The sequence below is a fragment of the Anastrepha obliqua genome, chromosome 4 (assembly GCF_027943255.1).
Source record: "Anastrepha obliqua isolate idAnaObli1 chromosome 4, idAnaObli1_1.0, whole genome shotgun sequence".
NCBI classification, from domain to species: domain Eukaryota; kingdom Metazoa; phylum Arthropoda; class Insecta; order Diptera; family Tephritidae; genus Anastrepha; species Anastrepha obliqua.
In genome coordinates, this window is record NC_072895.1 from 5,486,719 (window position 1) to 5,512,084 (window position 25,366).

The window sequence follows — 25,366 nt, forward strand, 5'->3', positions numbered from 1 at the left end:
TTATTTACTGTAATAAAATTGAACTCAAAATTTGACATGCACTCATGACAATCAGCCGTCATTGAAACTGGCAAACATCACTTTTTGAGGGAGTACACCTCACACTTCTCAGGAATTTCGTTCCTGGATAATTCTTAAAGGTGCTGGCCCAATGCAGGCTGGCTTTGCTTGCTTGGCCTAAATAACGGAGACCAAATGGCAGCTTTGCTTGAAGCGCTTGAAGAAGGACGAAGTTTCAAATAGCTGAGTGCTCTATTTGCAACGCTTTTGACATTAGGAATTGAACACACCTGTCTTTCATTTGTCGATCTAAATATAATTTGCGCTCCCAAAACGTTCGTCATTGGCATCTTATCTTGTACATTTTTATTATTAAAAGAAAAATTCGCAATATTTTTTCACAGCTTCTAGTCAACATTATGATTGAAAAATGTATTTGTAATATAATATTGAATATGGTTAAAATCTCAAACATACATAAACAAACATATACCTTTGCAGGGTTTCGGGTTTCTTATTCGTGCCCTTTGTGGCAACAGTTTTTACAAACTTTTTATGGGGGTATATAAATTATTCACCCCGTAAATGTAAAAAAAATAATTTTTCTAAAAATTAGCTTTGACTTGGTAAATGTCCGGGTTTGGCAGCTAGACGACTAAGGTCACTGGGAGCTTCTTTCCTCGACAGCCTGGGGCAGTGCGCCAACCTAAATCCAATCAATATTCTCCATTATTTCAACAGCTCTGGCTCGCTATAGATATCTACCTGTTGGAGGTCTCATAATGGTATCAAAACTGCCCTTTAATGCTACTTGAGGAGTGTCAGGAGCACTTCAACCATTTCATTCCTTTTCTTATATATTAAATGAAAAATGTTCCGCCAAAAGTAGAACTGCAAAGTCGGGCTAGTCAGAGTTTTTAACGTTGATCATAATTAGGCAAAAAATTGTTTAACAGGAGTGAAAAAGTTTTAATGTGGTTTTAATCAGCGTAAAAAGCTCATCTGAGTTCCATTTATTTTGTAGAATTGTATTGTTGGTGCGTGATAACCATTCGGAATTCACAGAGAACGTTGGTTCGAATTTCGGTGAAACACCAAAATTAAGAAAAACATTTTTCTGATAGCGGTCGCCCCTCGGCAGGCAATGGCAAACCTCCGAGTGCATTTCTGCCACGAAAAAGCTCCACATAAAAATATCTGCCGTTCGGAGTCGGCTTGAAACTGTAGGTCCCTTCATTTGTGGAAGAACATAAAGACGCACACCACAAATAGGAGGAGGAGCTCGACCAAACATCCAATAAGGGTGTACGTGCCAATTATTTATATATAATAACACAACAAAACACAAGTGACAACCCTTGGCTGGATATATATCCGGTGCGTTCCGATAACGCCCCGAATGTGTGGGGAACGCGATATAGTCGGCATTCTAGCTCACTTCCGGTTTTTGTTTATAAGACTTGATAGCTTGAATACGGAATATCAGTTTGTAATAACATTTTACATAATTTCAAAGCGAATATGTGAACTTTTTTATTTCAACAATTATTTTCAGTTAATGATAAACGGTGGCGCAATATTAACCTTTGCGCAATTCACTGCTTGTCTCTTTATATTCTGCAACTGTATGGTTCATAAGTATTAATTTTGCGCCACCTTGTATTAATAATTGTAGTAGGTACTTTTATTAACTTAAAATATTAGCAAAAATTATAAATCTTCCGTTGGGTGATTAATTTTGCCCCACCTTGCATTATTACTTGTAGTACTTTTATAAAATAGTTGCAAAACTTATAAATGCTGCATGGGTGTAGTACTTTTATTAACTTCAAATATTTGCAAAAATTATAAATCTTCCGTTGGGTGATTAATTTTGCGCCACCTGGAATTAATACTTGCAGTACTTTTATTAACTTCAAATATTTACAAAAATTATAAATCTTCGGTTGTGTGATTAATTTTGCGCCACCTTGTATTAATACTTCTAGTACTTTTGCTAATAAAAAATATTTTCAAAAATTGTAAATCTTCCGTTGGGTGATTAATTTTGCGCCACCTTGCATTAATACTTGTAGAACTTTTGTTAATATAATATATTTGCAAAAATTAAAAATCTTCCGTTGGTTGATTAATTGAATCAATACTTGTAGTAATTTTGTTAATATAAAATATTCGCAAAAGTTATGAATCTTCTGTTGGGTGATTAATTTTGCGCCACCTTGTATTGATACTTGTGTACTTTTGTTAATACAAAATATTTGCAAAAATTAAAAATCTTCCGTTGGGTGATTTATTTTGCGCCACCTTGTATTAATACTTTTATAAAATATTTGCAAAAATTTTAAATCTTCCGTTGGGTGATTAATTTTGCGCCACCTTGTATTAGCATTTATAATGTTTTTTTTTTGTATTTTTCTTTTTGTTGTTTTTTTTTTTACTTTTTCTAATATATGCAGTTGGAAGTTTATTGTTCACATTTTCGAAAACTGCCTCTCTGGCATCTCTTTATCTCGCTTTTGTTAATAGAAAAGAGGAGACACACATTGTGGGTACACACTTGATATGGTAAATTCTTCCAAGCGACCGAAAATTGAAAAACAAAAACTAAGGAACATACGTATTTCCGTATATGCGAGGGGTCGCCGAATGCAATTTTCAACAAAATTTCATATTTTTTACACAGCCTCCAACAAAAAATGCACAAATAATAACAAATTGCTTAATTTTTATGTAAAACAGCAGCCTTATTTTTGAAATAAGTAATCATATAGACTTCTATACTTAGTTTCACTTTAAATCAAGTTGTTATTTATTTACTCCTCGAATAATCTTTAATTCATCAACTTCAAATTTATGCGCAGATTTTCTTTTCCGATAATTTACATTTTCCAATTAGCTGGAAAATAAACAAACTCCCACAAAAGAGATTTTAATTATAACTAAGCAGACGCACAAATGCATTTGTATCTATACACGTACGTACATATGTTAGCCGTATACACAACCTCTATCACAACACACCTCAAATGCGTCTCTTTACACTAACACCGCCGAGATCACTGAACCGTTTCCACAAATAAAACTTGTCCAGTGTCTTTACAGATCTTCAAGAAGTGTTTTATTCTCAATTAGTTCCATCGGCATTTAGTAGAAAATAACAAACGAAATGAATTCCGGCAGAGTTTGTTTTGTGGTGCAGTTGGAAGTAATGGAACGCAAATAGGAATGGCATGAGTCGATGAGAGCGGGAGCGTATAAGTCAAAGCAGCGAGCGGAGAGCAGATAAACATAATTACTTTATCTTGATCGCAGCCGTTAAATGCAACAGGCTGAAAATCAAACTTTATGAGAGGGTGGCTGAGAAATATTTTAATTTTCTTATTAAAACAGTCTTAATTAAATTTAATAATACTTTGTACGGAAATATCTGAATTTTATTTAAATATCTAAATTTCTATGTATTTGCCTGAAGTGTTCAGAAAATCGTATTTGCAGTTAAGTTATGTCTGTGTGTTCGTGCACTTTAATGTATTGGAGGCGCTGCCTACTTTGCTTTAGTGCGCATTTGAAACAATGCCAGGTTATTTTAGTATAAGCGCACCTAAGAGACACATAAAGAGAATGACTGAAATATCCAATTGGCACGAAATGTCACTTATCAGACGAATACAGAGTACGCTGCTCAAAAATGTTGCCAGATAGAGTGGAAATTTATTTAATTCATTGAGACTGAAATTCGCATGGTGAAAAGATTTCAAAACAGCTCTTTTATTCGGCTCTGTGCGAATTTGATAGAATCAGCTGGCATCACTTGTGGGCACAAAGCCGTTTGTTTACGAAAAAACTAAGATTGCATTAGTGACATACCAATGCATTGCATAAAATTAAAGCATATAAAAATAAAAAAAAAAATTATAGAGAAGTAAAAATAAAAATTATAAAGAAGTAAAAAAAAATTAGATGAGAATGAGTAAAATTCAAGCATGAGTAAAACATATAGAGAAATAAAGGAAATACTTTGTGAGCTGTTCAAATGGTAGCAAACGTCCTGTGGCTTAGAGATGCGCTCCAAAAACGTGGTCGCAAACTCAAAACAACCACAGAAGAAGATCGAAATATACTCCAAGTCTCTAAAAACGAACCCACTACAGAAATAAAAACATGCTTAGATGTTAATGTAAGTGAAGTAGACGCTCGTTGGAGTACAAATTATAAGGGCGAAATCCGCCAAATGTTCATCTCTTGACTAAAAACACACTTACAATTTGCTAAAGAACACGTAAATTAACCAAAGAAAAAATAGGGAAATATTTTTTGGACGGATGGAACAAGGGTGGTTCTATTTGGAGCAACTGGCTCTGGGTAATCTGTTCGTCGTCGGCGAAATGTTGAATATTATCCCAAAAGTAGTGCAAAAGTGATGGCATGGGGAAATTTTTCTTATAGTGTCGTTGGGCCCGACCACTTGATAAAAGATACAATGGATCAGTGGGAATTTTCGAAAAGGTAATGCTGCCATATGCTGAATGGAGTATGCCATTGAAGTGGTTGTTCCAGCAAGAAGGACCCAGAACGCACGCGTAAATTTGCCGAAGAGTAGTTTCAGGTCAAGGGAGCTGGGGTCTGCTTTTGTTTTTTTGTCGGGGCAACTAGCACGTGCAGCACTCAGACACTAATTATGTCCATTGTACTATACTTGGCTTGAGCAGCAGACCGCCTTGGGGGGAACCTCTATTAACCCCGGATGACAACAGCAGATCTTCCTCTGCTCGAACCGAGACTGGGGGTCACGTCGTGGCCAGCTCAGTTGCCTTATCTCAGCCCTATAGAAAGTTATAGTGCTGCCGATCGTAGACCATCAAAGTCCACAGATCTATGGAACACATCCCAGGAGGCATGGAAGCAAGTCTCACTGAAGAGGTGTAGTGATGACGTTTTCATGCCACGCAGATGCGGAGCAGTAATAAAAAATCGTGATTATGTAACTAAATAAATACATGTAAATACCCTGCAATATTTTAAAACCGACGAATTTCCAGTATTTTAAAAAAAAAAAAAAAATCAATTTAATTTTTTTCAAACAAGGAGAAGGTTGGTTTTAAAAGGCCTAGCACTTTTTGTTACTTTCAACATATTGTAAAATTAGCAGCCTCGATTTGATGTGGAAAAATATTCAACAACATTTAAAAATCATTAACTATTAAAACTTATTAAGGAAGCTGCTTAAATAATTTATGTCAAATCCGTTTAGTGATAATGAAAAATACAAAAAAAAAAAATTAATATGATTTTAAGCGATAGATAGATAAGTATATATAATTTATTCCTATTTCTATATTCACTTGCTTCTGGTTCAAAATGGTATTAGTAGGCTTTTGGGTCTAGGACCTAATCCAGTTCTGTTGCTTACTTAGCGATGTTCATTCACCTATTCCCATACATACACAAAAGCATGCAACTAGGTGTTTCTTTATTAGTGAAAATGTAAACTTAGGCTACCAATTGCAGCTACAAATGCCACAAAAAGTCACACAACTAAAGCTAAAATGCGCCACACTGCAACGCAACCCCACCTCCACGCGCTACTGCAATCACCTCCCAACAGTGCAATCGGTATAAGTGCGACAATTGTGCCTGATCGCATAATCCCGACTGCAGCGGTTGCCGCAAATAGTGCCGAGCTAACCTTCATAGCGCGCGGCAGACAGTTCAAGTGGGCGTCACTAACAGGCAAAGACTACCCACTGCTACCCGGTGTGGGTATGTATTCTATCAGCCATGGCAAGCAGCCGCCTCTAAGCTCAGCAGTAGCACAGCCTGCATGCAATTATTGCACAGTTAGTGAGTGAATGTACACCTGTGTTCACAATGATAGCAGCGCCACATATTTTATTTTTTATTTATTTTTTTTTTTTTAAATTAGAGCTTAAATTAACTTACTATTGTAAAATCATTCTAAAATATTACACGTCACGTTAAATAAATTTTTTTTTGTTGGTGGTTTTGTGCTTTTTTATCCATATGAAAAAAATTTCTAGCGCTAGTTATATGGAAGAAAATGAGCAACACTGTCAAGAAAAAAAGTGTGTGTAGTACACATAAAAGAAGTGAAACTTTCAAGGCAGACAAAGAAAGAGGGAGAGACCCGAGAGAGAATGAGAGCGAGAGAGAGAAAGAATATATATCTAAATAAATTTATAACATTTGCAGAGAATACCAATAGACAAAATTTACAAAAAACGGAGAAGGGCCAACCGGTGTAGGTAAACGCCGGACATAAACCATGCCAACAACGCGCACTACTCTGAGCGTTTATCACCCGCACAAACGCAGCGATTCCAGGACCGCAGCAAGGGAACAAATTACTGCAGGGCAATACCAATAAATCCGACACCGGAATGGATAGCACTTTATAGTACGCACAAACACTGGCCAGGAAAGGGAAGTAAGCGCCAAAAAGGAGGCACCAAAAAAAATTCTAAGAAATTGGGACCAAAAAACGCCCCAAACAGTAGGTACCAAGGAAATATAACGCCAAAAAGTAGGCTCCAAAAATATATTTCCTACAAGTTTGCTCCAACAAACAAGCGCCAAAAAGTAGGCAGTGTTATTTCTCACTAGAAATTAGAAACCACAAGGAAAAACTCAGGAAAAATAGCCTAAAGTGTATCTAAGATATATATAAGGTATAGCTCTCTCTCTTCTCTTTCTCTACGTTATATCTTTTTTCTCTCTCGTGGAACGAAAATGCCCAAAACGTTGCGTGGCCTTGAAATTTTATTCTCCATTCTCGCTCGTCCATCGACGCCTAAGAAGTTTCACTTCAAAAATAGTGAAAAGTTTAAGAAAAAATAATCGAAAACCAACGGCAAGCTTGAGCAGCTTTAAACGTGGCTTTTAATATTAAACTTCAGTGGGCTATAAAATTCGATAACCAAAAATTTTGTGAAAATTCTGAAAAAAAAGCTTGAAAATTTAATAGAGTGTTTTGAATTTTTTTAAATTTTGGTAAAGTTTGGTACTTTAAGTTATGTGGGGTTTGTTTAAGTAAAGTCTAAAAATTAAAAAAAAAAAAAAAAATATTAAAAAAAAAATAAATTAACATTTTGTGTATACTTTGTATATGTCCGATGCTATTATTGTTCACAAAGGTGTATATATCTTCATGTATGGGTGTATGCATGTGTGCTCAATATATTTGTATTTGTTTCTGTGTTGGTCGTGGAGAAAATTGCAACAGTGGCCACAGCTGCTGCTCCAACAATAATTACACTAAGTGTAAACCGGCAAATCTCGCGCGCTAGAGGAGCAGGCGTGGGGAGTGGTTCCCTTTATCAGCAGCGCATATCGGCTGGTCCTGCTGGGAAGCAGCTCCTGACATGTTACCGGAGAAGCTTTGTTTTTATTATTGCTGATTTTTTTGCGCTCTTGTCGGCTCACGATTTTCCCTTAGTAGTGGTGATTTTGTTTCCTTTCTATGCGATTGTTTCCCTTTGTATTTTGTATTGGAACCATTTTCCGTTTGCGGCTGTTTTTAGCTCCTCTTAGTTGTTTTCTTTCCTTTTTTTTTGTGATGTTGTTTATTCTCAATGTTTTGCCATTGCGCCATGGAATTTTTCAATTTGAATGCATCACACATACAACCACAATGTAAGCGGTCTCGATACAATTGTCTGTACAATGTTTTTTTTTTTGTTTGCTTTTTTTTGTATCGGCTTGCAGAAAGTGTGAAATGGGCGTAAGGTTCTGTGTGTGTGTGTGTGGCTGTCTGCCTGAATGTACATAAGTAATTTCACCTCGCATATATCAACGCCAATTGGTGCCACCAATGGAGACTGCTCATCAGTGGCGGCTTGCACATACACACACACGCACGTGCATACACGTATTCTTCTGTCCGTCCGTTTGTCTGGTGTGGAGTGTGTCGTAGTGGCTGCCGCTGTCGTCGTCGTTGTCGCTGGCTGCTGATGAGAACTCAAAGCAAACACTCAAACACTCAAAGCTTTGTATGCATATGTATGTGTCTATATGTATGTATGTGTGTATGTATAGGTTAGCATTCGAGTCTAAAAAGGCAAAAATGATACAATGCGGTGCCTGTCTGTGGTTGAGCAGACGACGCGATTAAAATTCACACAGCAACATTCGACCAAACCTGCACTTTACCATTCACACACACGCATACGCGTGTATATGTGCATGTGCTGCTGCTGTCTGTGCATGTGCTTGTGTGCGCGCTCTTCACTTGCATGTATGAAGTGGTCTAGTCAAGGTTAAAGATAGTGAATTTTTTATTGCATAAAAGCACTTGCGCTGCATTAAGACTTCTTCGTCCTTGCAGGCTTTCCCACAGCCGGCACTTCCTGGCAAACACATACACATAAATTCGTGCATAGATTTGTTTGTAGCTGCAGCAGTGGCAAGCGATTTTAATTTTCATTTAAATATTGCAGTAAGAAAGGCTGTAATTAATTGACTGCAGAAAAATGAATTTTAAGAATTCATGCTGGTCGCCGCTATGGTGAAATGTGCGCATTTATAATTGCGGCTTAGACTTAAATTTACTCTACATTCGCTTAGCACACAAAATAGTCCAATATTGTGCAGATTTTATGAGGAATCGCCTTGCGAGTCAAAAGAATACAATTCGTGGAGTCAAAAAGGAAAGGCATACAAACTTCGCTCGAGAGTGAACCTAATTATAATAATAATTAGTTTCATTAGCGCCGTCAGGTGGGCGCCTAGCCCCCTGAATATAGCGATAACGCGGCTAAAGAACAACAAAGCCGCGGGCGCCGACGGACTGCCGCTGAGCTATTCAAACATGGCGGCGAGGAGCTGGTAAGGTGCATGCATCAGCTTCTATGCAAAATATGGTCGGATGAAAGCATGCCTGCCGAATGAGCATAAAACAAAGTACCTCCTGTCTTCAAACAAACAGTCGGCGCACGGCACCCACGTCACTGTTGACAGTTATGATTTCGAGGTTGTAAAGGACTTCGTGTATTTAGGAACCATCATTAACACCGATAACAATGACAGCCTTAAAATCCATCGTAGAATCTCTCTTGCCAACAAGTGCTACTTTGGACGAACTAGACAACTGAGCAGTAAAGTCCACTCTCGACGAACAAAACTCGGAGTCACCCAAACTTTTCGCCTACCTGAACGAGAGTATTTTCCACAAATGAAGTCAAGCGGCAATCAAAGCGCTAGAATCTAAAACGCACTCGTCAAAAACAGTGATAGAATGTTATAAACTCCTAAATGACGTATCAAAATATTACACAGTACACCTTATTTGGGTGGCAGGTCACAGGAATATAGCGGGAAACTGCAAGCCAGATGAACTTCCTCGAACCTGTGCAACGCTCGACCTCCAAGTGGATAAGACGCTGATACCCATGCCTGTAGCCACGGTAGAAGGCTAGGACTCCCGTACTTCGATTTCTGTAGAAGCTGTCTAAGAAAGCTTAGCGACAAGGAGGCTCCGCACTCTTGACATGGCATTTTTAATTGATGTAGCGGACATAGCGCATCTAAAACTACCGAAGCTTTGCTCGTTTATTAAACCTACCCATAGGGTAAGGATAAGTTCCAATACTATCACAATGGACCAATGAAAGGTCTAAGTGTATCATTGCGGCGGTCACCCCACCTACCCACCTACCTACGTTGAAAAGTTTGAATAAAATTCACAGCCCACATAGCCATTTTCTTTGAAAGTGTATTTTTTTGTATGGAGATATTTAAGGTTTTGCATTTAAAAAATTTAAAAAATACGGATACTTTTTAATGCATTAGTTTTGTATTTTTTCAACATTGATTTTTTTTTAATTTATAATGTAATCGTTTTTTTTAAAGCGCTTAACAAAAATTTGAACTTTTAATGACTTCAAAAGAATTTACACCACTTTCAAAGTCAGCCAAACGTAAAAGTCTTACACTTACAAAATATTAACTGCGGGATCTCAATTGAAACAAACCAATCTTTTATGGAAAAAAATAAATAAATAAAATAAAGAGGTTTTACTTCAACATTTGCTATTCAACTAAAACCATTTATAAAAATTATAATAATGTAATAATAATAATTATAATAAAAATAATGGTATATAAATAATTAGCGCGTACACTTCTGTTAGGTATTTGGCCGAGCTTCTCCTCTTATTTGTGGTGTGTGTCTTAATGTTGCTAATGCCTGGAGATTCGAATCTACGCACTCCCGAATGGTAGACATGCACCAACCCATTCGGCTATGGCAGCCGCCCATTTATATCTTACGGTGGTCTTCCTCGTGAGAATAATAAATTTAATAAAAATATCCTCATTCTTATCTAACATTCTTCAACCAATTTACTTCTTCGTCATTGATACTTTTTCGCCTTCTAAGGGTTTTGTAGAAGTGAAATCTGCTTGGTTCATTTCATGCAAAATAAACTTTTTGAATTTTTGAAAGTTGTTTCTAATAACGGTAACTCCATGGCAAGCAATGGCAAACCTCCGAGTAGATTTCTGCTTTGAAAAAGTTTCTCATAAAAAATATCTGCTGTACGGAGTCGGCTTGAAACTGTAGGTCCCCCCAATTGTGGAATAACGCACAATACAAAAAGGAGGAAGAACGCGGCCAAACACCTAACAGAAGTATACGCGCCAATTATTTATATATTTTTAAGATCTCAGTTTGCAGCCCGGGTTTTTACCTTTTATTCATAAGAAAAACTTTTTATATTTAGTCATTAACACGTTGACTGCCAACTACGAGATAACTCGTAGTATGATTTCCCTTTCAGGAAGCCAACTACGAGTTATCTCGTACTACTTAAAACTACCACTTTTTGTGTAGCTACGAGTAAAACCGTATTATAATAGTGTTAGTATCGATAAATGTCTTGTGGGAAAAGAAAAAAATTTTGGGTTTGGCTTCCGTGAGCTTTTTTTATTGAAAAAAAAAAATCATTCAATATAATGCAAAAATTCATTCAATATAATGGAAAAATTAACTCAAATACAAGAAATAAAGTAATATATTATGTTTGTGGAAGTTTTTAAAACAATTTTCCACACAAAGGGCTGGCTTCTCTGGACCGGTTGGACAGAAGTAACGCGTTTCTCGGCGTTTTTTTTCTTGGGTACATACACGACATGGCTTTGTCGGACGCTGTTTTTTTTTCCGTTGGTGGTAAACACTCTAAATAATGGAGCTCTTTAGATCTATTTTTTTTAAATTGGTTGAAAATCTCCAATCAACGCCAAGAAGAATTCTTCTCTAAACTTTATCAGTTTTATTTTAGATGAAGTTACTTTTTGGTAAATTCTGTGAGCATTTTGTATATATATCTCTATAATATGAAGTGAAACCTTTTTGTGCCATCTAATAGTCTTTCTTAGAGATGAGTAGTACGAAATCATTTGATCTGATCGGTCAATGCCAGACATTCCATTATTGTAATCTCGAATTATATTCGGTTTCATAGAAATTCTTCCATTCCGATTGGGCACCTCTACCATTTCAATAGCGTGCATATTTGAAATGGAAAGGACTTCTCGTTTATCTTTCCATTTGCATACGGTAACAGGACCATTTGTCTGCCAAAAACACTCCCCTCTTTTTAGTTTACGATTTACCACATCTTTGGGGTTTCCTTTTCTGTTACTTCGTAGGGTTCCACACACATAAGTTTTTCGTGTATATAACAGTTTTGTAAGACTAACTGAATTATAAAAATTATCCATGTAAAGCGTGTAGCCTTTATCGAGATAGTCCCCAAGTAAATGTAAAACAACGTCAGCAGTGTGACCTACATTATGGGTAGTTTCCTCAGATTTTCCGCTGTAAATTTTTATTTTTATTACAAGACCGTCGGACTCACATAGTTCATATAGTTTGACACCATATTTGTGTTTTTTATTTTTTATGTATTGGCGGAAAAGCAATCTTCTCCGCCATAGCATCATGGATTCGTCAATACAAATATTTTTACTTGGATTAGGATTGGTCTCACCTTGTATAGTCTGTCGGTAGATGGTTGTGAGTTATCAACCAAATGAAAATAACGAAGTATCAACTGAAATCGATTGCGGCTCATATGTGTGCGCCAAAAGTTTACATTATATAGCTTGTTTGTGTTCCAGAAATGTTCTATTGTTGGAAAAGTACAAGGTCCCATTTGCAATAAAAGTGCAATAAAAACTTTCATCTCTGTAGCACATACGTCTTGCCAATTTGATATCCTTTTAGATTTTTTTATAGCATTTTGTTCTACCAGTAAAGCAAGAAACTCATCCGAAAAAAATAAATCCACCAGCATTTGTACAGTAAAATTTGATGTATCTAATTTCACACCAACATTTTCTTCGAAAAGAAATAATTCAGGATTGTGTTGAACTTCTGTCCACAAATCATCATTCTCATTTGACGTTGTTGCTTGAAAATCATCGTCATTATTATCAGATTCGGAGACGTCTTCAGGTTCGGAGATGACTTCATCTTCACTATCACTTGTATTCTCAGAAGGCTCATAAATGTCGTTACTACCATCGCTGAAATCATCTTCTGAATCACTTAGATTTGCGTTGTACTCAATTTCACTTTGATTCAGTGACCTTTTCTTATCCATATTGGGTTCTTAATAATTATAACAGTAATTTTAGAGAATGTTTATAAATCTAAAAAGAAAGGAAATAATAATAAAATTATGATAATTATAATAAATACTAATAACTATAAAACAAAATACTATAGAAAGCAAAAATGATGTTTTTTTTAGGAAAAAAAGGACCTACCTACTACGAGATAATTCGTAGCGAGTTCTTTCCCAGACGCCAACTACGAAATAACTCGTAGGTCCTTTTTCTCCTTTAAAAAAACATCATTTTTGATTTTTGATGATACCTAATATATGATCTAGAAATAGAGTTTTTAGTAATATAATGTGAAAAAATCAAAATGTCATTTTTGGGCAGTTTTCAGAAAATGGCCTTGGCAGTCAACGTGTTAAGAAACTAATATTAAGAACTCTCCGTGTACCTTTTTCGTAAAGTTTTGTAATCATAGACTTAAGGGATTATATGTATACCTTGTGTTGGACTAAAAAATCGAAGATTTTTGTATGGTATTATATATTCTAAAAGAACATCATCTTAAATATATAAATCCAAAAAATCATAAAGATCAGAACACTAGAACGAAAGTTGCAGACCGTGGAAGCGCGTGACCTTTCTTGGAACGGGAAGTGCACGCAAAACTATATACGCGATTTATCAAAAACTATTTGACCGATTTGCATAAACTTTTTTTTTTAATTATTCGAAGTTACAACCTCGTGAATCTGAACGGTTCACTTTTTATAAATAATTGCGTAGTTCGCTGGAATACATTTTTTTTATAATTTTTCAACTCCTCAAAAATCGTTCTTTTTGGCGCAAAGCGGTTTTCATATCGAGAAAAATATTTTTTGGGTAAATAAACTGTTCAGATTCACTAAAAAACATTTTTCTACAATAATCATTTAATTTTTTTGATTTCAGTTGAGCTGCTCATGCGCTACCGTGATCACCGCAAGCCGCTTCTAAAAAACGGCGTTTCGGGGGAGGGGCGATATCAAAAATAAATAATAAATTTTTTTAAATAAAAACACCAAAATGTATTCTTCGAGAGTTACCCTTCAGTATGATATATGCCTCATTTGAATAAAAGTTCTAAAACATAATATAGTTAAAAAAAATTATGACAATCGTCCATTTTTTCGGGCTTACAAGGGGTTATAATAAAGAAAGTAAAATGAAAAAATTAAATCGGAAAAGGTTTTCAAATATTTTAAGTACAAGTCACAGTTTATTTTCAATTTCAGAATATTCATGGATTTAATTTATTTATTACTTACAATTTGCGCAAATAGTTTCATCATTTAAATTATTATTGACTCACCTGAAAGGAAAGAGAAAAGTAGTTAATGGTTTTGAGCTAATGGTAGTAGTGAAATAATAGATTTCGTAAAAAATATCGCCCATTATTATATTATGGTTTACATAAACGTACGTATAATATGACTGTAATACAGCCATCCCCCTATACCACCAAAGTGTAGTTGCCGTCCAGTTCCCCTAAAAATAGTTTCCATTAGCCTAAAAATAAATAGCCACCCTTCCTCCAATAAAGCGTACCTTACATTTTTCTGGCGCATTTCATGCATTTGCTTTCACCTTGCGACATTCGGCAATTAAATGTCGTCTCGGTATGCCGGCAATGCAAGCAACGCAGACAAATATGCTGGTGGTCCGGAATACGTGGGCAAACATTGCAAATGCCTCAAAGTATGCAGATATGCGAAGAAATGGCGGAACTTAGCGGAAGTAATTCAAGTTCGTTCACAAACGTGAGTTTTTGGTATGAAGGAAATATTTTTTAGCGCGCAATATTCGAAAAGCAGTGGAGCCAAGGAAAAGTGCAAAAGAATAATTTACCATCAACGCGCACTCAACAATTCTTAACGCCCGATTACACCCACTCACACGCGGTAACTATGATTGTTGGTTTTTTTGTTTCTCCATAGCTCACAGCACGAAAGAACATCAACCCAACCTTTACGGGCAGAGTGAAAAACATCTAAAACAATTCGCTTAGTGCCGCCACATCAACTTTCAACAAAGGCCTTTAATTAAGCCCTTAATGACAGTTTAATTTACCAACACTTACTCCAGTCGCCACTAGCACAAAAAAACTACAATAACAACTAAAACAATAACACGTTGATACCGAGACAAGCGAAACATTTCCACACAAATGCACAAGCACACATTTTATTAGGTATGGGAATGCACACACACACACACATACATAAAATACTACACAAACTCAACAACGCAGCATCATTTGGCAGGCAGTTGCGACTACCCTGCAGTGAATTCTAATAGTGCTGGCTCATTCATTTTCAATGCTAGCAGCTGGTATTTTAAAATGTTGCAATGGTCCTTTGAAATGTTAGTTGCCAGCCGCCGCATCTGCATTACGCCAGTTACTGAACTGGTTCAGGATAGATATAGCAAGTTCTAGTCCAATTTGCACCGAAATTCACCAGTTTCGGGCCAGTTGCAAAAGTAAGTAAAAATGCATAAATGAACGTCTAAAAAATATTTCATTATGAACTTGAATGTTATTTACAAACATTTTTTTCTTTTATAAAATTTGTTGCTCGGCTTTAAGCAATATTTATCATCATTATCATTATTGGCTGGACAACCCTGGTCGGGTCTTCGCCTGCTGTAGCTTATGCCTCCAATTGTGTCGGTTTCGTGCCTGTGCCCTCATGCCGGAAATCCCAATAAGCTTGCGTCTTCTTCTACACCGTCAATCCATCTAAGCGGCGGCTGGCTCCTTCTTTTCTCTGCCTGTGGCATTTACCGAAGAGTATTTGTTGAGGTGGAAAGGTAGGTAGGTACCTTCTACAGCCATCCAGTGCTGTTGATGTAGTGGAGGAGAGAAAAGTGATCTAGGCTGGAGAATTTCTTCAAGTCATCCCCAAAAGGCACGCTAAGGAATCTCAAACGCCTAGCCGCCAGAGCCAGACATTTGTAGAGAAAGTGTTCAACAGTATCTTTCCCTGCATGATTCCCACAGCTCTGCAATAGGAGTTGTACAGAATTCCAAGCTTCTCCGCATGAGTGCCGAACACCCAGTGACAAATGAACACCGCAATGAGTTTGAAAATTGAATGGCGGAAGATTCCCATCACCTTAAGCATTCTGTTTCTATCGTATTGAGGCCATAGTGTTTTCGAAATAGCGCACGATGAGACAGACCTCCATCTGTCTTGCAATTTTCTTAGAAAGAAATTCTGTAGTTTCCCTTTAACTACGGACAAAGGAACACCGATGCCTGAGATGGGGACAGCTGAAACCAGTTCTGTCGACCCCTTCCTGGCAAGCTCGTCGGTAGTTTCATTTCCCTCTATATTCCTGTGCTCAGGAACCCAGATAAGGGAGATGTTTCCTGCTCGATCGAGATGTTTCAGTTCCTCCTTACATTAGTTTACCAGAAGAGAGCTGCAATACGGCGAAGACAGGGCCTTGATCGCAGCTTGGCTATCGGAGAAAATATTAATGTCTCCCTCCCAACAGCGATCTTGAAGCATTTTGCACGCCTGCTGGATCGCGAAGATCGCTGCTTGAAACACGCTGCTTGTTTCCGGCAGTTTAAAGGACACCGAAATGCTGGCTGATTTAGAGTAAACCCCCGCTCCCACTCCATACTCCATTTTGGATCCGTTAGTGAAAACAGAGGTATCTACCATATATCCGTACCGACTCTTCCCTCTTTCCAATCTTGCCTGCTCGGAAAGATAGCCCTAGCACAACCCTCAAAACACAGTTTGCGGATGGAGAGGTCAGTGCGAATAACAGAGAAGGAAGGGGAGATCTGCTTCAAGATGTTTCTATGCCCTACGGAAAGTTGTCTCCAAAGGCCAAGCTCCTTCAACCTAATAGCGCTCTGAGCAGCAATGGATTTAACCTCCAGATCCACAGGAAGTACGTGCAAAATAACGTTGAGCGCTGTAGTGGGACAAGTTCTACAAGCACCAGTGATGCCCACACATGTAGTTCTCTGCACTCTCTCTAGTTTTGTGGTGTTGTAGCCCTTCTGAAGAGCTACCCACCAAACAAAGCAACCATATGTCAAAATTGGCAGAACCATTAAGTTGTACATCCGTGGCTTGAGACCTCATTTTTTGCCGAACATAGATTTACAGGCGTATAAGGCTATATTGGCCTTCTTAACTCCATTTTCTATGTGCAGCTTCCAGTGGAGCTTGGGGTCAAGTATTACACCAAGATACCTGACTTCCGATGCGAGTGTAAGACATTGGTTGTTTAGTCTTAGAAGCTTAAAAGGCGGAGGCTTGTATTTCCTGGTGAATAGCATCAACACCGTTTTGTCAAAGTTGACTTTGGGACCGCAACTGGCGGCCCAACTACTGAGTGTAGCCAGTGCACCTTCAAAATTTCAGAAATTACTGATGAGAAGAGTCCTGAGACTATTAGGACCAAGTCATCGGCATATGCTACCACCTTTTGTTGAGGTGCGTAATTTATCGCCAAAAATTTGTCGCAGAACTCTACTCTCGAAAGTCAGCAGCTTCTGCTTATCTGCTTCTCTGAAAGGCCACGTTCCACTACCGTATAGCAAAATCGAAATTATATTTGAGCGATATAGTGAAATCTTTTATTTTCTGTCTAGGAGGCAACTCTTTAGGTCTTGACACAGCGAAAAATAGCAGCGGCTGACCGTCAATAAGGATTCTGTGGCCGATTTCTGCAGAAATTTTGTTGTTATGATTAATGATTACTTCAAGGTATTTAAATTCCTTCACTACTTCGAAACCATAGTCACCGATATTCAGTATTTGACCCGGTATCACAAAGTATGAACCAAACTTCTTTCGTCCAAGCGGGCCCACTCTCTGGGCAACCATCACTACCTAACCTAGTATTTGGCCCACATTGCATTTATGTATACGTCATCCGCGTAAGCCAGCAATTTAACCGATTTAAACAAAATAGCTCGCTTTGTGTTTACGGCAGAGTCCCTGATAATCTTTTCAAGGGCAAGATTAAAGAGGAGACATGAGAGCCCATCGCCTTGCCGAAGTCCGTTCAAGGCTACGTTCCTTCTGCCATCGCTAAGAAGCGCTGCTTCCTAATTATGCTGTCGTAAGCTGCTTTGAAGTCTATGAAAAGATAATACGTCGTCGTGTCGTATTCGCGAGACTTTTCTAAAATCTGTCTTGGCACGGAAATTTGGTAAATGGTTGATCTTCCCTCTTAAAAACCAGCCTGGTAGCTAACAATAATGTGTTTAGCATGCGGTTTAAGTCTAGAATATTTGAAAATATTTTGTAAATGCTTTTCAATAGAGTTATGGGCCGGTAATTTTCACAGATCAACATGTCTCCTCTTTTATGTAGAGGGCAAATTATTCCAATTTCCCACATCTTTGCCGTGCGTTCTTCATTCCAGATTTTGTAAACCAACTGCTCTATGGTAAGGAGGTTTTTATTACTCATTTATTTAAAGAGCTCTGCTGGGATCTCGTCGTTTGTTGTTTTTGTGGGCTTTAAAAGCCGCCATGAACTCCTGGTTCTTCCACCATTTCTGAAGACTTAAATTGTGAGTGCTCGGGTGTTTCTGTTAAGAAGTTTATCAAAATATGTTGCCCACCTTGTTACCCACTATTTACGGTAACGGGTTCAATACTAGTAACTCTCGAACTAGTGCAACTTTCTCCAGCAAATAGCAGTTCGTGAACTAGAATATTTTTGCTGAGTAGTTTAGCTCAACGTTTCTAATATGCGCATACACACACACATATTTATACATACATACACATACCAACAACCAATTGCGCTGCCATTTAGTGACAACAATAGCGCTAACGTTGCGCTTTTATTGTCATAATGAGTTGGCATTGGCATTGGCATTGGTTTCTGGCTTTTGGTTTCCGACCCTCACTCCGACTCCGTTAGACTGACTCTGACTGGGCTATAATTGTTATATTTTGTTTTGGTATGAGAATTTGTCTGGTGCTCATTCGCATGAAATGCATGAGAATGTTGCTTTGTGCACGCAATTAACACAAATATCGACGTTAGCAAAATAAAAGCGCAATTTCGGTAGCACGCTTTTAGGCGCAGGTACGCGTAAAAAGCTAAATTATATATTTAATTGAATGTACATTAAATTGGGTTTATAACTAATTTAATATTATATTTTTGCTGGCAATGGATAATATAAGCGCTTTTTGTTGAGGCGCTTAGTTTTTTATAAAATTCGCTTAATTAGTTTTTGATAAAATTCCATTTTTAATCTAATATTTAAATAAAATTGTAATATTGAACTGTGATTTTGAAGACATTGGAAGGAATTTGAGGAATTAAAAGGCAAAAACATAATCAACAATGAACCGAAGAACTATTAGTCTCGACTTAACGCAATAAAATCCGTCTCTCCAGATATTCCTGAAGCAACCCGCACACATTTGCTCCAATATGGGTTTGGTGCGGCATGTGGAAGCGCCATCAATAAAAAGAATGATGCATATCAGAAAAAGTTATGCCGCAAAATACAGGTCTACACGGCGGAATATGAGAAATTGGCAAGGAAGAAAAGCGAGTCCATAGAACTAAACAGAGAGACAAGAACAAAAACTATTTTGAAACGCTGCAAGTGTGTATCGACTGTACGATAGTACGAAAAGAAGTTTCCTTTACACCGCCATGTCTGAGTCTGGTATCCCTTAAAACTAATATGGCTATGCAAGGTGACGCTGCTCAATACCAGCAGCGCCATCAGAATTGGAAGGACCTTTCAGAGCCGTCTGATACCAAACGAGGTGTCAGACAGGGTGACTCGCTGCCGTGGGATTTCTTTAACCTGATGTGGAAAGAATTGGGCGAGCCACGAAACTTAATCGCTTAAGCACAATTTTCTATAGGAGCGTACAATTATTAGCGTTACGTCCACCAGGTACGCCTCTGGTTGTGTACCACTCAGAATTGACTAGTTTAAGTTTCCCTAGTGCAACAGTTGCGACATGACCAAATTATCTGGAAAAAACAGGCGACCATTTGCCTTGAGGAGCTTCTTCCGCGAACGAATTTTGTTGGCTTAAGCTCGTCTTGGAATACCCATACTGTCGATTTCCGTTGTGTGGCCGGTTCATATGCATAGTTCTAAGATTCGTCACGACAGTCGGTTCTACGTTACCGGCCAAGGACTGTCACTCCAGTTCAGCAGCCCTCCCCGTTCATGTATTTATACTACACACATATATTTTCCCATAGTTCCTAGATAAAACATAGCGCCTCAATAAACAAGTTATAATTTCGTTTGTTTAGCGCCAGATATTTAATTTGACTCCAGAAACGGCCTGCTCTGTCCGCCTCTGCTGCTACTTGTCACCTCCATGTGTTGGCTGGTCTCCCACATCTACGGCTTTCTTGCCAAATGCAACGCGTCCCTTAGATATTCCGTTGCGCATATGAGTTGTTGATCCGCCGATTTTTGAAATTATGCTCCCAAGGTAGCAAATTGAAACTACACCTTCAAGTGGCGTGTCGGCAATTTGAAGGGCTTGTATATCGGTGGTGTTAATCCGCATTACTTTGGCCTTTACTATGCTAATTTTTAGACCTGTTTGTGCTACTGCACGGCATACCGCTTGTAGTTTAGCTGATGCATATGAGTATTTGTGCGATAGTAAAAAATGTCGCCCACATAGTCTAGGTCTGACAACATAAGCCTTAACAACCGCGCTGTTATTTTTGCTTTCTCCAAACTGGATAAAGAAGCAAAGCGAATGGGTCTGGTGGTGAACGAGGACAAAACGAAGTACCTCGAATCATCAAACAAACAGTTGGCGCACTCGCATATCGGCATCCACGTCACTGTTGGCAGGTATAATTTTGAGGTTGTAAAAGACTTCGTTTATTTAGGAACCAGCATTAACGCCTATCATGTCCGTCCTAATATATGGCCCAGAAGCTTGGACGATGACAATATCTGATGAGGTGGCACTTGGAGTGTTTGAGAGAAAGATTCTGTGGAAGCTTTTTGGGCCCTTGCTATTTGGTGATGGAAATTTAGGGAGTAGCATCAATAATTTTTTTTTTTGGGCCATCTCGAAGGACATTTGGCATGTACACAAGGGCATAATAAACAGAACTGTGGCGCTAGAGGTTAGTTCAAAAATTTCCCGATTGCTTCAAAATATCCATAAAACAAACAAAAGCAAGCTCTTCCCGCTACGCGGTCATGCTGATTAATCTTCTTTGTCTAAAACAAGAGAAGGGTCACATTTTTTGGACAATTACAAAGTGTTCCAAGTTTTATTTTAGCAATACTAACCTGTTTATAAAGAGTGGCGCAAAATTAATCGGTTGGCGCAAAATTAACCATTCAACTTTTTACTAAAAAAAAAATTATTTTGAATGACGGAAATCTTTATTTTGACCCTTACGTGCTCCATTGCTTGTCTCTTTGTATGCTGCAGCTGTCTAGCTCACAAGTGTCAAATATGATTGCCGTATGACGATATTTGCAAATATTATAAATCTTTCTATAATTGATTAATTTTCCGCCACCTGTTATAAAGGCGTATCAACATTGAAACGATTTACTTTCTTCATTTACTATACATACCGCTGTTGATGCTCTTTTCCTTCAGGATTGACTTTTCCCTTTAAATTTAAGATTTTTCATAATAAAGTGAAATCAAACTTGAAAGGTTGCGGCACCTGCTTAAAATGTCGTTCACCTATTTAATATTTTTTCTCATTGCTTTACTGGGTCTTATATTCCCCTAGTCGGTCACCGCGCTTTATATGTAGTTACGTCGCTATAGCCGCATAGGTTGGTGCGTGACTAGCATTCGGAGTACGTAGGTTCCAGGACTTCGGAAAGAACAGGCCATTGAGGTGGCTGTTGAGAAACTAAACGCTGCCCTAACTGAATGTTTTGAGTTAGCTTGTCCAATTCCACCTCTCCCTGACCGGACTCCCGTTCCTTGGTGGAATCGAAAGCTCCAGATGTTGAGGCGTGAGTCGAGAAAACTTCTCAATCGGGCTCTCAAGACTAGCCTTGCTGAGGACTGGGAGTGATACCGTGATGTTTAGAAGAACTACAAGAGGTTTTTCGGGAATCGAAAACAGCCCCCTATAGACAATTTTGTAGCGTTATTGAATCTCTGAGTGAAACGGCGAAATTGGTTAGTATCCTGAAAACGGACCCAACTGCAAAGCTGGGGTCAATTAGGAAATCTGGTGGCTCCTACACGGAGAAATAAAGTGATACATTCAGCTTGCTGATGGACTCTCACTTTCCAGGTAATCAGATAAGCATTGGCCGTCAACAGCCCTTAACGAAAGAGGCTGCTGTCAGAGCTGCTACACCTTCTCGGCGTGACTGGTACTCTGCCAGATACACTGAATGAGGCCGCCATTCGATTTGCCATCAAATCTTTTGGCGGCTACAAGTCGCCCGGACTAGATGGCATATATCCTGCTATGCTGAAGGAAGGCGCAGAGTCCGTGACAGCAGCCTTGAAAAAAATATCTTTCTGCATGCCTGGCACTGGCCTACATACCACGCTCTTGGAGGATGGTGAGGGTCGCTTTCATCCCAAAGGTTGGAAGATACGACTACACCAGCACCAAAAGCTTTAGACTCATCAGCATGACTTCTTTCATGCTGAAAAGTCTCGAACGACTGGTGGAACTGCGCATACGTCAGAAGTCGCCGAAGGCTCACCCTCTGTCTGTCTGTCTCCATTTCAGCATGCTTATCAAAGTGGAAAATCCTGCGAGTCAGCACTGCAAAACCTTGTTGCTAGGGTAGAGCTGGACATCGACAGGAGGGACTACGCCATGGGCATCTTTTTAGATATAGAGGAGGCGTTTGATAATGCCACTTTTGACAGTATGTGTAACTCTGCTAGTAAGCATGGCGTAGACCGGGTGCTAGTAAATTGGATTCGTTCGATGCTGGCCTAAAGAATCGTTTCGGTGCGAGCAGAGGAAGATCTGCTGGTGTCATCCGGGGTAGTAAGCTCCTCTGGAAATCTCACGTTGAGGCAAAGACATCCAAAGTGCTGACAGCCTTTTAACAGTGCAAGGGTGTTTTTGGAAAAACGTGGGTCTTTCTCCTAGCAAGGTTCTATGGATCTACACGGCTATGACCTATTATCACCTATGCATCAGTGGTCTGGATGAGTAGACTCTCTCTCGTGGGAGTCAGAAGGACCTTATCGAGACTATAACGCACAGTGGCCATCTGTTGCCCTGGAGCTTTTGCGACTACTTCAGGTCCGGCATTAGATGCTCTGATTGGTTTACCAGCAATAGATGCTTTCATCAAAGGAGAGGTCTTCAAGGCCATCTGCAGGCTGAAACACAATGGGAATTGGTACGGCCCTGTCCGGCATTTCGACAAGAGGGTAGGCATGTACTTCGATCCAACGATTCTCTCTATGGCCCTTGACTCCATTTCAGTCAGTGTCGTGCAAGAGATACAGTGTGGTGCTACCAGAGGATCAACTGTGGTCAAACTCCAGGACCGACATGGCTCTGGCGTCTACGTGAAATCCAGCGGGACGAAACTGCACTTTGCTCTTGAAATGCATGCATCTGTGTTTCAAGCGGAGATGTATGCTGTTCAAGAAGCGATGAACTTTGTTGTGAAAAACCGAGAGGCAGATCTATATGTATCTGCAGCGACAGCCAAGCTGCGCTCATGGCCTTAGTTAGCCCCCCAAACATCAAGGGTAGTAGAGCTCCGTAAATCCAGACTAAACTATGTCGGTAGACATATTGCGAGTAATGAGACTCCTGACTCTTTAGCCAGAATGGGCTCTGAAGCCAACTTCCACTCTCGTCTGCAGCCATCAAAGCCAAGGTTCGCTTGTGGGTTAGAGTAAGGCTGAGAGAGGCTGCAGAGGGACAAAACTGATGTTACCTCTCATGTCCGATCAACTGTCGCAATTCCTCCTGTCCCTAAGCAGAGGGAACTGTAGGAGGCCGATGGGACTGATGACGGGCCACTTTCTATGGGTAAAGCACGTGGAAAATGTGGGCATCTCAAACAGTGCACTCTGCCCAGGATGTGGCTCCTTGGCTCCTTGACCCCTCAATATCTACAAAAAGTTTTGGGATGTCGAGCAGATATAAAGAAAATTAAAAAGGGAATCCGGGTGTAGTGCAATGGATTTAATTGTGTCTGAGATTTAATTATGTCTAGATTCGAATCTCCGTGCATGAAACAAGAAAATAAAGAAATAACGGTCGCCCCTCGGCAGGTTATGGCAAACCTCCGAATGGATTTCCGCGATGAAAAAGATACTCAAAAACCTGCCCTTCGGAGTCGGCCTAAAAATATTATATAAGCCTCTTTACTTGTGGAACAACATCAAGACGCATACCACAAATAGGAGGAAGAGCTCGGTCAAACACCTAACAGAAGTGTACGCGCCAATTATTTTTTATGCTACAGGAAAATAAACCACACAAATCCCATCAAAAGCCGCTCTTTCAGCTCCAAAAACGCTCATACATTTTTTATTTATCTCCTCAAGAACAGTGAAAAGCACGTATGTTTTAAATCTGCCAGAACCAGCGCCTAAAAGTATGCTCCAATAAGTGCTTCAAGTGCATTTTCAACGCCAGGCAACTTTCTTTCCCATCCCTTTCCGTCTCTACCACCAAAACTACGCGAGTTTTCCTAAGCCTATAACTCAAAAACAGCAGAAAGAAACGACAAAATAACAAATAACAACAGCAGTGGCAAGTTTAGTGGCAGCAACACTGCCAACAACTTGACTTTCATGCATCACTCAACAGTCTATGAACACACGACAAAGATTAATGTCGCCAAACATGACATTTGCCGCATCCATGCCACACGACGACAATGGCAACGACACCGACACCAGCAAGGACGGCAGGGCCGCAATGCTAGCAGTTCGTCTGTGTGGCAAGCGAGAAAGTGCATTGAAACAAACAAATACAAATAAATGAGCTTAGCAATGCAATGGGTTTTGAAAGCACTATGGCCGTGTGGAAGCCACTTCATTGGGCGGAGAGGAGCGGTACAAGTTGTCTAGCTGTCGTCTATTCTTTGCCATGTTTTCTATATGCAGAGCTGTGTGGCAATAACAAAAGTTCTTGAAATTTTGCCCAACGAACGACTGAACGAGTGAACATACGACAAAGTCCAGCAGGAAAGAACGAGCGAGAGCGACAGGGAAACACAAATACAACTAAAAAGCAGACGGTTGCAATTGATGAATGTCGAGCAGGGTAAATGTGTGCGGCTTTGTATATGTATGCATGTACATATGTATGTACGCGTGTATATGTGCGGATAATTAAAAAGGCATTTTGCATGATCCTACGCCCGCAAATCGTCTACGTCACCGACGCTGCTGCCAACGCTCTTGACTTTGTGCGGAGTTTGGCCTTTGGGCCGGATTTGTGACAAAGTTGACGCGTCGCCAAATGCAAATGCAGCAGACGGCACCAAATTCGTTGCATTTCAAATGTGCAATAATTGTTTTTGCCGCTGTAGTTGTTGTTGTGTAGCTTTGTTTACTTTTTTCGTTTACTGAAAAGTTCTTGAAAAGACGCAGCAGACTAGAAGCCGTCTGCGTATAAATAACAAGTGAGTGGGCGAGCGGGTGAAAGGGGCATTGTTGAATGAAAACAATTTTAAATGCATACTTTTAGGCGCAGACACGCAACTCTAAGCTAGCAAAGACTGCAATAGCAACGCGGCACGTAAGGGAAGGGAAGAAAGAGTACAGCAAACAGCCGAGCAAAAT